This window comes from Falco rusticolus, chromosome 9 (genome assembly GCF_015220075.1).
Source record: "Falco rusticolus isolate bFalRus1 chromosome 9, bFalRus1.pri, whole genome shotgun sequence".
Lineage (NCBI taxonomy): Eukaryota > Metazoa > Chordata > Aves > Falconiformes > Falconidae > Falco > Falco rusticolus.
Genome location: NC_051195.1, coordinates 23,120,080 through 23,136,570, shown reverse-complemented (window position 1 = coordinate 23,136,570; position 16,491 = coordinate 23,120,080). Strand labels below are relative to the sequence as shown.

Genomic DNA, 16,491 nt, shown 5'->3' with positions numbered 1-16,491 from the left:
GGTCAGATCAATTATTACGAAAAATTCAATTATGATAGTGCCATATGCAGCACTATAAAAAGAATGCAGCTGTACATATGGCTGATGAAAGCAACAGCAGTTAATGGCACAAATGTCCAGACATTGTGATGTCCTTTAGTCCTTCAACGCTTTCTACATGGGCCATGCTGAGAGGACGAAAAGTGCCTACACTTGTCCTTTTTGAAAAACTGCACCAGCTTTCAAATGTCCCTCTCCACCACCATCCAAAAAGCCAAGAATCATCTTCTCATGGAGGCTGCATGGAGCACTGAGAGTTTCTTTTAGGAGGTGGAGTTGAGTTGATCTTGCTTGTGTCATGAAAATTTCCACCAAATATAAATAAATAAATAGATTGCCCAATATTTCTTAAAACAAAAGAGCTAACTTACCCTGAGGACACTTGTGGCCATGAGGTTCTAAATCCTTAAGCCTGAGCTGTCCTTCAACCATGAGCAACAGAGCACCTTGCATGGGCTAAGTCCAATGTGCGGGCTAAGTTGGATATCCATCACCATGTGCACGGTCGGGACTTGAACATCCTGAGCACACAACTTAAAAAGAATGCTGCATATGCTGGAGACTCATCCCTTTTCCCAGGAATGGGGGCAAATTTCTGCTCATGTCAGAAGCAGCACTGAAACAAAGCCTGCTGAGTAATGCATAAGTCCTGAAAAAACAAAACAAAACAAAAAATCAAAAACTTCCCATTCCATACTTTGGAGTTACAGGAACCAGGCCTCTCAAAAAAAACTGGGAAGAGGATAAAGACCTTACTATGCCCTGATAAAGAGGAGATCTGTGCCACCAGCCTTCTGGCTTCCTTTGTGCTTTCATCGTCTAGAGCACTGATCTCCAAAGTGGGATGCACAAGATGATCCACTGGGTTGCAGGAAGAAATATTAGAATTTCAGTAACATGTATGTAAAACTATATACACACACATTGGAGGTGCATGCTCAAAAATCTTTTGTAGATAGGGGTGCATGATCAAAAAAGTTTGGTGACCATTGACCCAGAGGAATCCCCAATCCAGACAGCAGTTTCAGCCCAAAAGCTCAGGAAAAGCAGCTGCAACGGCAGGGCACACAGCCAACCCTGCAAAGCTGAGGGAAGGGAAAGCAAGTGTGAGACCATCCATCACCCCCAACATAGGAGGGATAGCACAACTGGCACTCACCACAACAGTGAAACCAGCTATGCAGACCACTGTCCTGGTCATGGAGGAAACCAGCCAGGGAAACAACACCAAAATAAAACCCTAAGCCCAAGAAAAAAATGCATTTTCTTTACCTTCCATTCTCCACAGAGATGATTTTGGTGCTAGTCATAGCAGCAGAAGGTAAGCTGCTTCTAGGGAGAAATACCATGCCTTGGCATTCCCTTTCAGCCTGCAATGAAAGAGGAAGGAAGTGACCAGGACTAGAAGACAGAGCAAAAACCTCTGAGAAGTTGCCATCAACTGAACATACACACACACACACACACACACACACAAAAAAAAAAGCCCTCAGTGGATTGACCAGTGTTCAAAAATATGTCCAAAGGATGCTCTTCCACGTCAAACTGCACTGGCACACTCCTCCTGCCCAGGCTTCCAGATGGTCCGTCTTTTTAGCCCTGCCTTTATTTTAAGCAGACAGCCTGAGGCACAGCAGGACATATCATTGCTTTATTTTAGACCAGAGAAAAGAAAAGTTCTCCTAGCAAAAAGAAATTATTTTTCTAAAATTAAAAGCCCCAAATTTCTCAGATTTCCTTTTATTCTTATTCTTCCCCACACAAACATACAGTTTTTAGAGACCATAGCTCAGCAGAGATTTAAAGGAGCCTCTTGAAGGTTGATAGCCCCTGTATTGCAGTCAGTGATTTACAGATAATTTTTTTTTTCCAAGCCTAAATCATGCATTCCGTGCTGGACAACTTCAAGTGCAACAGAACAGAGCCTAGACATTATAAATCTATTTCTTAAACAGTTTTCAAGGTTTTCAAAAAGGAACCTGTTAAAATGATTTCACACTCTCAGGAAAAAAAAAAAAAAGAAAAAAAAAAAGAAGAATTTGTGTCTGCTATGGAACCAATTGACTTCAGAAAGCATATCTTAAATCTTGATAATTATGTACTGCTTAAGTGTGATACTAGAGCAGATCTTAATACAAGGGAAAAACCCAGCTTTGCATCTCCAGGGGTTTCCGGGCTGGGAACTGAACAAGATGCTTTTCCTGACGCCATGTTCTGAAAAAGGAGGGGAAAATAACCAAGAGCAGCATGCACATGCAGTGGGAATCAAAACGCTTTCTACTGTTTCTCTTTTCCTTTTTCAAAAAGCTGCTTGACAGGACATCTGCAGAAGGGAGGGAAGGATCTCCCAAAGACGCCACAGTCCAGATCCTGGCCATGCCCACGGAGTGGCCCTCTCATGCGCTAGAGCTCCAAGGCACAGCTCTCACTGCAAATACACAGCTTGAGCAGACACCCAAGAAGTTCTGTGCCCCCACAATTAAAGAAGCTGTTGGCTTAGGAACCCAGCAGCAGGCCTGTTCTCATCTGATCCTCCCTGGTGTTTGGCCCTTCGCTGAAAGCTCACCCCTGGAAGATGTTAAGGGGAGCAATCTGAGTCAATCAGAAACACAAAGCCACTCAGTCTCAAAAAAAGTGCTTGGATGCGAGTCAAACAATACAAGTTTTGAAAATTATTTTAGACTAAATTCTTCCTCAGGACATGATCTCCAAGGGCGAAAGCCTGGCTCCACTGAGGCCAAGAGCAAAGCTCCTGCAGACCTCGGCAGGACCTGGCTCCCACCCAAAGCAAACTCTTCAAGTCTCAGTCAAGCTCTTCAGCTGCAGACGTTCATTTCTATTATTTTTGTAGCCTTTTTGTCTCACCGAAGGGATCCTTCCGCAGTAGCCATCCAAAAGCCGTTGACAAGACAGAAGAAATTTAATTTGCAACTGAAAAAGAAGGGTATAAATTATTTTTGTTCTCCAATTAAAACCAGTACATCTGTGACACAGTCTCCAAGCCTGTCAGTGTCAATCTGGCCAGTGGAGGAGTCCCACACAGCTCAAACTCTTCAGGGACTGGGATTATGCTCTGTTCTATTTCTGCACAGCACCTAACCCTACAGGACCCTGCATCTGCAACGGGAGCCTTCCAGGGACCATGGTAAAAGCAATTATAAGTACAAGCATTTTGATTTTAGCCTTGTTGACTTTCCTTTTGCCAGCATTGTTTGTCATTCCCAGCAGACCAAAGGCATTTTTCCCTCATGGGGGAGAGCACTGTGACAATGATGCTGGAGCACTCGCCAGTTTTACATTTGGAACAACAGCATCAAGTAAAACATGAACTCTCAGTTTTACAAGTTTTGTAGCTTCTGATGATTTGTTTTAAAGCCTCTGCTCCTGAAAAAAAAGGTAGTTAGACCAGTCTCAGTTCTTGCTGACAGAAGGAAACATCTAGTCATCATGGCTACAGGGTACGGCTCAAAAGCACTACTCTGAGCGTGTCAAAAAGCTGGAAAACAAAGAACAGCCCATGCTGGACTGATTTTGTTCTTTGAGGTAATAGTGGACCAGCCAGGTCATCACATGGCTGGCAGTGATGAACACCCATCACATACCAACTCCATGGTACTCGACCACAGGAGCAGAAGCGACCGCAGTGCCTGCCAGAGGAAAGACACTTTCTTCACCCAAGAAATCAGCAACACCTATAACCGTAACCGACATCTATTTGCTTTGTTCCTGGTGTTAAAACACCGAGAATTTTTGCCACAGGATTTTCCCCCCTGAATGCCATGGGTTCAGACCTTAACTCTCTCCTGATACCCAGAAATTTTCACCATATGCTTACGATTAAGAAACCATTCTCAGCAACCAGAAATACAATATACTTTGAAGGAAAGAAAACAAACCAGGTCTTCATTCTATCTTCTACTCTCCACACACTCTGACATTTTTATGCAACCGGAACAGGGACGCACCCTTCTCATTTCTATATGCCAAGTTGGTTAGCTGCCATGTTATTAGAGCCCACAAATCTCTGGCTTCATCCAAGGAAGGAAGTCAGGCTCCAGCAAAGGCAAGCTGCATTGAACTTGCTCAAACATGCATATTTAAAGTGCTGTCTTCTCCCACAGCCCGAAGGACGTTGCACCACCATCCAGATAAAGCCTTAGTGTAACACGCCAAAGCGGTTGCTTACGTTACAGTTCGGTCCCAGCCACTAAAGGCAGATGTGAATTTTAGACCTCAAGAAATGCAGGGCTACTTGAGCCTCTGGTAGCTCCAAAGCCTTTGCCCAGCACACAGGGAGCTCTTGAGCTTTCATGTAATTTTCTTTGCTCATGTTTTTCAAATGGACACATGGATCACCCATCAACAGCTTAGTATTGCTGAATCACATCAGAGTAGTTCCACCAATGTTGTCTTAAGCCTTTGTCTCATCTGTTGTGGCACCCATGTGACTACAACCACGCTTATGTGTCTGGGTTGGTGACAAACAGAAAATTGTGTTTGATACCAAATGTGCATCATTTTGGCATTTCTTGAACCCATCTACCCTTCCCAATTTCACTAGGGCAGGAGAATTGGCAAGCTGCACTTCTGAAACAAGATGGAAACAATACTAAAAACTACAGGAACTACAGCCAGCTCTTCTGAAGCTCTTCTGGCCCTTCAAAAGAGATACGGGCAACTGAGGGCAGGGCAAGCTCGAAGGTAGACCTACATAAGTTCCTGTAGGAAAAGCCGTAGGATAGCCTGGATGCACAAGCTTAATTTTAGTTTTGGAGAAGTTTTCATAGCAGTTTGGCACATTAAATAAAGTCTTTGGTTATATTCAAACACACATCAGGAAATGTCCAGTCATCTTGACTTTCACAAGTTTAGAAGAACTCCTGAGAATATTTTGCTGTAAAGCTAAGCTTTGTCAGAGGGAGAACTTCACAGACTTCTACATCATCCTCAAAAGAACCAGTCCTGACAGTCATGCAAGATTCCTCCTTCCTCTCTCCCTTCACCTCAAATCAACCCCTTGTAAGAAGTCTTAAGTACCGCAGTCATCTGTGAGTCACTCACGGCACCTACGCCACACATGTAGCCACCTGAAGCAAGTACCGCTGGAGCCAAGCTTCATGCTGCATGAGGGACACAGTGTTCCCTCGGCGGCACGTCTCGCTCCCTTGGCAGCTGCTGTAAAGGCTGTTCTTTCTGCTGTGGACACCAAAGGAAGTTGGAAAACAACCCAACCTTCTATCAAACAGAAAGAAAAGGGGCGGGGGGAGGAAGTTACAAATCAATAAATATACCAAATAAATATGGAGGGTTTGTAGAGCTGATTAACTCAAAGCTTATTTCCCCCGGAGCCAGCTTCTAACACCACCCAACCACATCTAGACCAAGTTCTGAAAATTCCCATTCTTCACCCAAAAGGAAAACAGGCAGCTCCCCCTGATTTCTAAGTAACATGCTTTCCTTTCCAGCTGTTTAGGTCCTGTGCACTTTAAATGCCTTCCTCAAGCTAGCAGCAGTTCAGAAGCAGGTGATGTCTGTGGTGTACCAAACCCCAGATGCCCTGATGCACACTTGCGCAGGACCACAAAATGAGCTTGAGAAATTGTGACAGTGTGAAAATGCTAGATAGCATCAGCTAGAGTTGGGATTTCTTTGGAGGGAGCAGCCATTTTCTCCCCCCCCCCCCCCCCCCCCCCCCAAAAAAAAAAAAAAAGTTGAAAGTGTGAGAACTGGGAGAACACATGGGTTATTTATGAAACCCTCATGGTGAGAAGGACAAAAGCAGTTCATAAATCTCCACACTAGCCAGGAGACCAGCCTATCTGCAGAAATAAGGGCTCAAAAAGACCTTTGTGGTTAGAGCATGGCCACAAGCTAACGAACTCTCACAACAAAATAACTCACTGAATTCTTGTAAGAACTCCCACCCATGCTGGAAATAATTCATGCATTTTCTTAGCATGCCTATGATTTGCCTCAGGTTCTTCTGAGGATTTTTCATTACAAAATGTTGTTCCTGGAAAAATTTAGATTTATTAAAACCGAAACTTTTCACAGGAGCCTATAGGAATAAGCAGCAGTCTGGTGCTCAGAAGCCTTGTGGGAAAACACACAGACTTAAATTCCTGCTAGAATTCAGCTCATGGTTTGAACCTAGATTTTCCACCTTTGGTTTACTACCCAGATCTGGGGTATAACTCTCTTTTGCCCAGCCTGAGATCCCCCTTCTTGAGGCTTGCAGTCAATCGAAGGTATTGAGCTTGGCAAGGTAATGTGACCCGGTGGTAGAGACATTCCCTCTGAGGGATCTGCATGTTGTGAGGGCTCTCAGCACCACCAACAACCACAGAGCAGAAGTCCCCGAACTATTTTCACTGGTGATCCTGCTTCCAGTTTCACTTCAAGCTTGTGACTCCACTTCCACAATCCCTTAGGCTCTGCTATAATCTGCAAAGCGCCAGTGATCCCACCAGGCTCTGAATACTGGGCTTCCAAAAACACACTAAATTGTTTCCTCACTGGTTTTCTTGCTGGTTTATGGCATGTTTTTTCGCTGGTGATGGAGAAGGTTTACCCACCACCAGTAATTCATTCTCATCCAACCCAGGTTTTAAATTGTGTTTCTGATTTTACCACTGAACCCTTGTGCTGTTTCTCACTGTGGTATTTACTCACTGCGCAGTAAACACAACATTGCACCCTGAACATCCTAAGTGAAGATCTGACAAGACCTTATTTCCATATTTCTGGCCAGGGCACAACTTTTGTTTCAGAGCTGTTCCATTTTGTGGTTTCAAGTAAGGTCCTTCAGCATACTACATATGCAGGCAACATTCACGCTGTTCTCCAAGCACAGTACTGGTATTGAACCATCAATCTTGTATTATTGCAAATTTTGGACCACAATTTGTCACAATTCAGTGTTCAGAGGTCATTCTAGAACATCACATGGTTTTCTAAAGATGAGGCAATGACAGCGTGTGTGACTGTACGGTAGATGCAAGTCTGCTTGTAGCGTTGCAGGATTTTGTTACAGCAGCTTTGCTTATTGAAGTGAAGGACTTTTGCAAGTCTGTGCTGCTCTTTGGGGAAAGCTGTGTCTGTACAACTATTAAATACAGAAGCCAGTAAAGTCCATGTAACTTTCTCATCACTGCACACATTTCAACACCTCACTAGATCACAAGCTCAACCCATCTCACCTCATATCTTTATATGCATCTATTCTTTTGAGATTGCAATCAACCAAAAAACAATTAATCACATGCTCTAAATAACACATAGGTATGTTTAATCTGGAAATAATTCTTCTCTTCCAGTATGCAAGAACTGTAACTATCTCAAAATGAGTTAGGTCCATAGTGGAACATCTGCTCTGCTCCCTGGATTAGAGAGGATTCTGTAGGAAACCACACTGTCAGCCTTATAGCAGATGGCAACAGCATCATTCAAATTGCCTCTTTCTCCTTATGCTTCCCAACACAATGCAACAGCAGTTCTCCTTAAGAACAATTGATGCTCCCCATGCTAACTCTAGAGCAGAAGTTGTCCAGCCTGGTGGGTCTCTGTAGCTCCCACAGTGCGTTCATGCCGCCCTACACAACAGGGCATTTCTTCTTTCCCTAAATCCACAGGCGAGTAATACCTTCCCCTACAACTTGCTAGTCCCATTTGGATGGGCAATAGCAACTTCCAGCTTGGGACCCCCAAGACAGACTTTGGCAACCTCCCCGTCAGCAGGAGTCCGCTCCTGCCAAAGGACCAGGGCAGTCATGGCATTTTCTAGCCAAGCAGTGAAGCGGGACAAAGGTCCCCCATCCTTGGTCTCTGATGACCCGTGCCAAGGCTGACATCTGTGGCCACCTTTCCCCCTTCTCCGTGGACAGCCTGAGGTCTCTCCAGGTGAGCATCTGCCCGACCGGCTGCTTGTGCTTCTGTGGCTGTTCTCCGTCTTGACCAAGAGGTGGAAGCAGAGCCCCCTTACCCTCCAGCGTACAGGGCTTGCACCGAAACCCCAGGTTTATTACCTCAAAATTAGGATCTCCCTGCTTATATGCAATTACGAGTGATGTCTGTCTCGAGTCAGAATGCTCGGACAAGATTGTTCACGTCCTGCTGTCTGCATAGGAAGTGCTGAGGGTTTTCCCTTAGTGCTGGGGCACATGATCCTCCAACAAATCAAAAAATAAGCAGTTCAGCACCATCGGCGCAGTCTTCATCTTGCTCAGCTGGTTGCGTGCGAGGAGATCACTTATGCAAAACGCCTAACTTGGCCCTGGTGCAGAGCCCAGGCTCGAGATCCTGCAGCATGAGGAGCTGGGAGAGCAGGAAGCAATGCTGGGAGCAGGGGGACTAGATCACTGCATAGGGAGTAGGTCCTTGGGATTAGATCCCTGCTCCTGCACAGAAGCAAGGGCAGGTATGCCCTGGAAAACACTAGCTGCCAATTAAAAATCAAACCCAGCAATGCTTTTACAGGATGCAACACATGTTCCTTCTTTAATTGCATCCTTCAAACAATGAAACCCTTGTACTGAAATTATGGGTACATGGCAAGATTATTCCCTGAGTATTGTTAAAAATATAGAGCTAATATTATTTTTTTTTTTCAATATGGCATGCAATAGGTGATCTTGAAATGAGCACTTGGCTGTCATGGGTATTTATCCATGGCATTTAGACAATGCTGATTGCCCAGATCAAACAAGTGAATTCAAGAATCAAAACTGAAGCAGACCTGTCGTCTTGTCATTTCTTTACGTTTTTGCTTGAAGTGCTTTGTTTGCCCACCCCCGCCCCCCCCCCCCCCAAAAAAACCAGCCAATTCCCACACTATACAGAGCTGTTTTTCAGAGCTTTTATCACCTGTCAGAGGAAGAACGTGGGTCTGTTTTACTCAGCCTAGGAATTAACAGCACACTATTACTATAGATCTGCACGCACAGCAGAGGCTGCAAAGCACAATTTAAACAAAAAAGAAAAAAAGCGCCAAACTTACCACTAAACATTCAAGTTGCAAAAGTTTCAGTTATGCAAGTGCACATTTCCTGGGTGTGAACATCTGACACACAGTAAATTAGGTGGAGAAGGAAGTTAATAAATGAGCACAACCAGCGCAGTTGAAAAGTAAGTGGATTTGAAACTTTCTAAATAAAATCAGTCATTCAAGCCTCCGTGCTTTGAGTCAGCCTGCATGCAGCATCTCAACTTTGCAGCTGTGCACAAATGCTTGCAATTACCTCTGGAAGACATACTCCCAAAAAAGATACACAGGTTCCCTGGATTTTGTGGAAGAGAAATACATATTGCAGGGAGGATTTCCTTACACCCATTTCAAAATGCTGTGCCTGCTAACTTAAAAAGAAAAAAACCACCATTTACTCTTCCATTGAAAGAAAACCCTGGGCTACTTTCCCCGCCCCAGTCTCCATGGGACCCTACACCGGACTCGCTCCAGTTAGCAGATGCCTCTCTTGCACTGGGGGCACCAAACCGTTCCTAGTATCCGATGTGGGTCCCCAGTGCCGAGCAAAGAGAATTACGCCTTCCCCAGACCTGCTGCATGCACTTTGGCCAGCGCAGCCCTGGACAGAGCTGACCTTCACTGTTGCCTATGGGTAAGCTCACCACCCCTTTGGGACCCCACGCCCCCTTCAGCATAGTTCTCCTTCCACCAGCTCCCCAACCCTTTTTTCCATTCCATACCTCCAGTATGGATCCCATGCCTCAAATCTGTCATATGAGCATACTCCATCTCTGCCATCACTCCTCTGGCCTATCCAGATCGTCACAGCGTGTCTTTATGAAGCAGAATCAGGTTTTCCTGTATAGACAAACTCTTTTTGGAAGCATCTCAGTCTGGTTTAGACCTGCTAGCCTCCTGGAGAGCAAGTCCAGTCTGCACCCTCAGTGCCAAAAAACAAGAGAGAGGTTTGAGTCGCTCTAGATTTTAGCAGCAAGGAAGTAATTTTGCAGCCAGCCCATGATTTAGTACAAATTTTCTGCATATTTTGGGGTTTTTCCTGTAAGCTTGCTGCTCGTCATTGCTTTTCATCCCCTATCACAACTACATTTGAAAGGCAAACCCTTACCTTCCCTCAGACTCCTTCTGTGTGATAATTTTTCAGAAGTTTGTTGAATCAAGTAGCAAACCATGCTGATGTTTCGAGTGTCTCAATTTGGTTCCTGTTATCAAATCCAGAAAAAACCCCACAGATCTCCACAGCCAAACTCACTCAAGAAAAACTGAAAACAAACCAAGTAATAGGAACGCCACATCCAAAAATAACCGTATATCCATCATTAGTGGTTTGGTTGCTCTTAGGGAATCACAGTTCAACAAGGACATACTCTGCCACTCTGTGAGCAGGATTTCATTTTTGAAAGGGAGACCAGATGTAAGCAAGACTTTTAAAATCTTTATGGAATATAAACCACAAATTTAAGCACTGACAACTGTACTTCTTGGTTTATTACCTGGGAGTATTAAGCACTGCACAGAGTGATCTTCGCTGTGTGTGAGGGGCACCCCTAGGATGGATCCTGAAGCGGTGGGAGCTCTCCATCCTCAGGGATGCCCTAAATCACCTGGACACAGCCCCCCAGCAACCTGCTGCAACGTTGGCCCTAGGGACCTCCAAGGGTGCCTTCCTACCCAAGATTTTCCATCATTAAATTCTATCCAGGCTGATAGCATGGCAGATCCTGCTTTTTTTTTTTCCCTCCTCAGAACACTCATCAAGGTCTCGTTCTACCCAAAAACACCTGTTCAGTGTCCATTTACAGTTGATGAGCAAGTGGGACTTTGGCCTAAACCACCGCCAGTTGGAAGTTCAGCTGAGGCCATGCACCCCCACCATACAGGCTTTTCCTTTTAATTCCCCATCACCACTGCTGATTTACAGCCCTCAAAGCAATGACCCAGCACACTCCTGCCATTTACAGTTTCCCTCCCCCAGTGGGCGGCAGGAGGTGGCTGAACACCAGCGTTTTCTCAAGGGGGTTTTGGCAGCTGAGGTGGTGGTACCTGCAGACAGCAGCGAGCTGCAGCCCCTGCTTTAGTCCCCGCTGTGCTGCAACCCCAGCCTGTGACGCCGAGGACACTAACAGATGTTGGATCCTGGTGTGCTTTTTTTTTTTTTTTTAATTTTACTTTAAGAACAGCATCTGGTTGGCTTGCTCCCAAGGCTGTTGTTCAGTTCCACAGCCAGCTTCAGCAGTGGCAGTGGACAAACCAGGCGGCTTCAGCAGGATTTACCCAAATTCTGCATTACTTGTTTTTTCCAAGCACGTATTTGCATACAGCCTCTTATTTCCCTGACCGCTTCCATAAAGCTTTTTTTTTCCCCTAAATTAGTCCTTCCAAAATAGCCCTTTGCCAGAGCGAGGTGGTGAAAAAAAAAGCAATAACAACCACCACCAGTGCAAGGGTGCAGGAACAAGTTGTGCATGGGGATGGGAGCCCGAGCAGCAGCCAGGAACCGGCGGCGTTGTGCAACACAGGGCTGGACGCAGCCTGGCCAGCCCCGGCCGGCACTGTGACCAAATGGCACCACTGCTGTGGGATCGGGGCCAGCACTGGAAAAAGCTCATCAGCATGAAAGTTCATAAAAACATGAAAATGATGCTGGCAAAGCTTTTCCCCCTGCAGACCAGCACAGAAGTGTAAGGAAAATACCACCAAAGTGAGGTCTTTTGGTTTTGTTTTTGGTTTTTTTTTTAACAAAAATTAGCACATGTCCAAGAATCAGCCCAGGCCAGACTCTCACTATGGGAATCACACCCTCCAATTATTTTCAATTAGAAGGATGTCCAGACTCACCAGCCAGTTTTAATCCCACTAATGCATTCCATGTACACCTTTAAGTGTCTCCCATCCAGTCTGTCTTGCAGGACAGATATAATGCCTTCATGGGAACCAAACATATCTCATCTGTGTGAGACTCAATGTTTAAAACTTGCCAGTTGTGAGCAGAAAAGGCTGGACTCTGTGTTTTCCCATGATATTCATTACAGTATTAATTGTTATACCCCCTCACCCCTGCCAGGGCTTAGGTCAACCTGCCTCTTTGTAACGGCTTGAGTTGTCATCCTGCAGCCTCTCTGGGGGCTGCCACCATCTCTATAGCAGTTTTTGGTAGCTCATAGAAGCACTCAGGCTTCTTCAAAGCTGTCAGGAGCTACTTATCCAAAAGCCAAAGGCATTATCATGCCTGTTTTTCATTCATAGTGACATGGGAGGGCATTAGGGTTTGCCCACCATGCCTCTCCCCCACTGGCATGGTGTCCCAAGGGAGATTTTTCTGGCTTTAAGAAACTCTAACACCTTTCTGGTCAATTTATCTTCTGAGATCTCACCCCAACTGTTTAACCTCATCCATCGTGAACCAAGTCTACTTACCTGAAGGCTCAGGTCTCCTGATGGTGACATTGGCAGTAGAAAGGGGAGATGGTGGCATTTGTCTTCTGTTTTTAATCCTATTGGCCCAACATTTCTTCTCATTTACTTCCTTGGTGGCTTTGAACAACTCCTAACATCTCATCGACTTCCATGGCTCTCTGTTTGCTATTTCCATCTCTCGCAGACTGTTTTTTCAAGGCTTGGTTTGGTTTCCGCTTTGAATGGAAGTCAAGCTATCTTGCTTTCCCCTCTATGCCAGCCTGGCTATTTTGCCAGTGCAGTCTTCCTTACCAGGTTACAGGCTTTGGAGCATCTGGGAAAAAATCCTCGAGCAATTCCCCATAAACCGGGACTAAACAGCAGCAGATTCCTACGCCAACGCCCAGTTTCATTTTGTGTCAAGCCAACATTTAACACATTTCATTTGCACCAGGAGACTTTCTGAGGTGGAATTACCGTCTATAGCATTTAGCAATTCCAAGAATATTTTATAATTCTGACAGCCTGCATTACCCTCAAGCCTGCCATAGTAAACACGCTCTTCCCTTTCCCTCTATTGTAGATGGCAGTTCAGGCAGTCAGGGAGGTTTTGTGTTTGTTCTCTAGCATAAGCCAAATGATATTACTCCCTTTTTCCCCCCCCTAGAAGGACATTGACCTGCAGGCATTCAAGAGGATTTTCCTCCTCCCTCTCCACATTTTCAGCAGCTGGTCACAGTCACTGTTTGCAAGAGGAAGGATCCTGGAGGTCAAGTGCCTTTCTAAGCAGGTCTTTGAAATCAGCAGTCTGACCTACCAGGAAAGCCCTCCCACCTGATTCCAGTAACCCCATTTGCAAGCAGAAGCTAGCAGCATTGGTAAGAAGTACCTTCACAGCTGGCATAGCATTGGGAAAAAGTTGGGCTAGAGACCCCTAAATTTTTCTCTGATCCTAAGCCCCATTCTCTCTCCTCCACTAGACACTTGACCAGATTATTCCCTCATGTCCTCAGGTGCTTTGGTTTGCCTCCACATCCTGATTCTGTGCTACACAGAGGCATGGCTTTCTCTGTCACCTCGTTTAGGTATCACTTAATGCAGCCACATCCTGCAGCACATTGAATGGGCAACCAAACACGCCCATTCAATAGGAGAGCAGCTGACATCTCACAAACCCAGGCTTTCCCAGGTACATCATTTCCCACAGGAGAAGTTTCCTTCTTTGGTGGGCTCTGTCTTCCCCATGAGACAGCGTTCCTCACCTACACATTCATCTTGCAGCAACAGACAACGTGCCAACATCTTGGTAGTGTTGGCACTCAAAGACAGGACCTACAAGGTGCCGTCCCCATGCCTCTTGCACAGGGCTCAGCTGCAGATGAGAAAAGCGGCAATAACCAACAGCATCTCTGCTTTAGGGAGAGACAGGAGAGAGGGGTGAACCTCAGCCAGGGCGGTCCCTGGGTGATGGCCTTGGACCCGCACTCCTCCAGCCCTCACAGAGGCTGTGCCAGGCTCCTTGTCATTTAAAAAACATTTGAATACAACCGGTTTTCTAGAGATTTAAAGGGTCATAGATCTGGGATACTGAGTGAAAGAATATTTTTAAAGGTGCAAGAGATCATTTACGTAAAAAACCCCACGGTTACACTTTAACAACTTCCCTTTCTTTCCAGAAAGACAAGCGTTTCACGAACTGTAGCAGATATTAGCTTTCCGTGGCAGGAGAAACCAGTAAAGATGCCTGTAAAATAAAAATAGCACAACAAATAGAATTAATAATTAATAACAATAAACAGCAAGTTTAAAGATTGCAGAAGCAGCAGTGGTGACTTTTACCAGTTGATCAGCTACAAGGTATTTCATCTTCTTACCCTTTTCCCACCGTACCCCGTAGTACATTGGCTGGACTCCAGCCAGCCAGAGTCATAGCAGGCTCCATTGATTCTTGCAAGAAAAGCATCAATTTTTCACCCTGAAAAGAAGCATCTGTTTCAAGAGTATCCCTCTATCAGGCAGCATAGAAAGACACCACATTCCTCCCAAAAACCTTGTCTAATCACCCATTTGGTTACGCACCTAACCAAATAGATGGCTCACAAGCACTTCATTTCCAAAACGTAATTAACACCAGCCCCATGCCCCGGCTTCAGCGTGCTTTAAATGAGGTGCAAGTATTTCTGGCTTCAGGAATAACTGCGGCCTGCATCCAGCAACCAGATGGGGAGATCTTATAGGGGGCTTTCCACAGCGGTACAATAGCTCTAGGGAAGTGAAAGTAACTTCTAAGTGACTTTTAATGCTACAGCTGCTGAAGCAAAATAGGGAGAAAGTAAGGAGAGAGCTGGATTTAGAGGTCAGAGATGGAGAGACACTAAGTTACATTCAAAGGGGAAGCAGCTGAAAGGCAATCCCAATTTCAGAGTTCCCAAGATGGCTAACAGGGCAATGAGTCCACGCTATTTACATGCCCAAGCACGCACACCCACACACCCCCTGATGCTTCAAGACGACAATCCCATTCAGCACGCGCTTTCAGGTTGGGGAAGGAAATTGCTGTTAATCAATGGCAGCAAAGGCATGGGCTGGAGGCCAGGAGAGGAGAGTCACTAATGGGCAAAGCAGATGTTGCTTGAGTCACTGCAGAAGGCAGGCAGGCCCAGGGCTAGGGGTTAGCAGAAGCGATGCTGATCCAAGCAGAGGAGAGGTGCTCAGGAGGTGCAACAGCGCTTTCGCGGGACTCGTCCTCCAGCTTCATCTTGGGATGCACCTCCAGAAGAAACATGCCTCAGCTGCTTGTCCTCCCCAGGGTTCAATACACACTTCAGTCCTGTGCATCACTAATTCTGCAAAGCCAGATCCTCCCACTGCTGTTAATTGGACTAACTGGAGCAGAGCCTCACAGAACCACAGCCTCTGCTGACTTGTCCCTATGCTTACAGCTCAGCCCTGGCTGGACATTTTCCGAAAAGCTCACACAAAGCCAAAAGAGGAGGAGCAAAGAATAATGAAAAAACCTCCTTTTTCTTGCCCCCTCCCACAATTAAGCTAGTCATAGCTTCCAGTCCTATTGTGTGACAATATGCTTTCTCCCATTTTAGGTACACACGCATTAAGCTGAAAGAGATAGGTTGCAGGTATGCAAGCTGGAAAAAAAACCCCACCGTTTTCTTAGTTTTGTTTTATTCTCCACAGTCACCTAAATGTATATTTTTTTAATTCTATACAGATTTTGACCCTAAGATCAACCCAACATGGGCAGAATATGGGTGAGGGAACCGTGGGTAAAACCAGTGCTGGAGCTTTGCTTGGGCTGGAGCCACTCCGAGTCTGAACACCCACACCAGGGTAAAATGCTACTTCTGAGCAATCACTGTTCTAGGAAAAGGTGCAGCCCTTTCCATTATGTTTATGACAAAGACTGTCACGCTGCCCAGAAGGATGCAGTCATAGCGAGAAGCCGCCTTGTAGGGCAGAAGGGCTGACCTGGGACTTTCTGCCTAGGGCTGCTTCTCCAGCCTTAACGCTGTGTTCTCGTTTCACCTTAAAACCATGGGAGGGGAAAAAGCACAGCAGAGAGGTGACACAAGGATGTGCATATGCACATCAAATAATATATGCAGTTTCTCCACTTCTTGCTTCTCATGTGATGTGCAGATAGGTTCCAAGGAATAAGACTAAGACTTGATGTGTAGTGTGCAACTCCAAAGCATCACTCAAACAAAATTATAACAAATATAAAAATCAAGTCATAAGATTAGTTTTAAGATCAGTCAAAAGACGAGAAAGGATAAAAGTTACAGCTGCAGCAAGGAAAAACTTCAGAGGAGTTCAATTTTTTTCCATGACCGAGCACACTGCCCAAATCCAACCATTAATCATCACAGTAAGATTTCAATTCATGCTTGCCAGCAAGCACAAGGGTTTTCCTCCAAGAGGGTGGACCAACAGGGTCAAAACCTTTCCTTTTGGGCTACACAGAGATTCTTCACCAAGAAGAGGTAGCTCAAACTTCTTCACTGCCATGATTTCATTTTAAAATATCCAGGGAAGTCATTTAAATGCAAACATGCCAT

General features: G+C 45.4%; 1 long non-coding RNA gene across 1 annotated transcript; it reads right to left on the bottom strand.

Moving 5' to 3' along the window:
* Window positions 1–1,295: 1,295 nt before the first annotated feature.
* On the bottom strand, window positions 1,296–15,490 carry LOC119153956. Its single transcript, XR_005106270.1, has 3 exons — window positions 14,290–15,490; window positions 12,437–14,159; window positions 1,296–1,409 (listed from the first exon to the last, which is right to left on the bottom strand). It is a non-coding gene; the product is annotated as an uncharacterized LOC119153956 (long non-coding RNA).
* Between the last annotated feature and the right edge of the window lie 1,001 nt (window positions 15,491–16,491).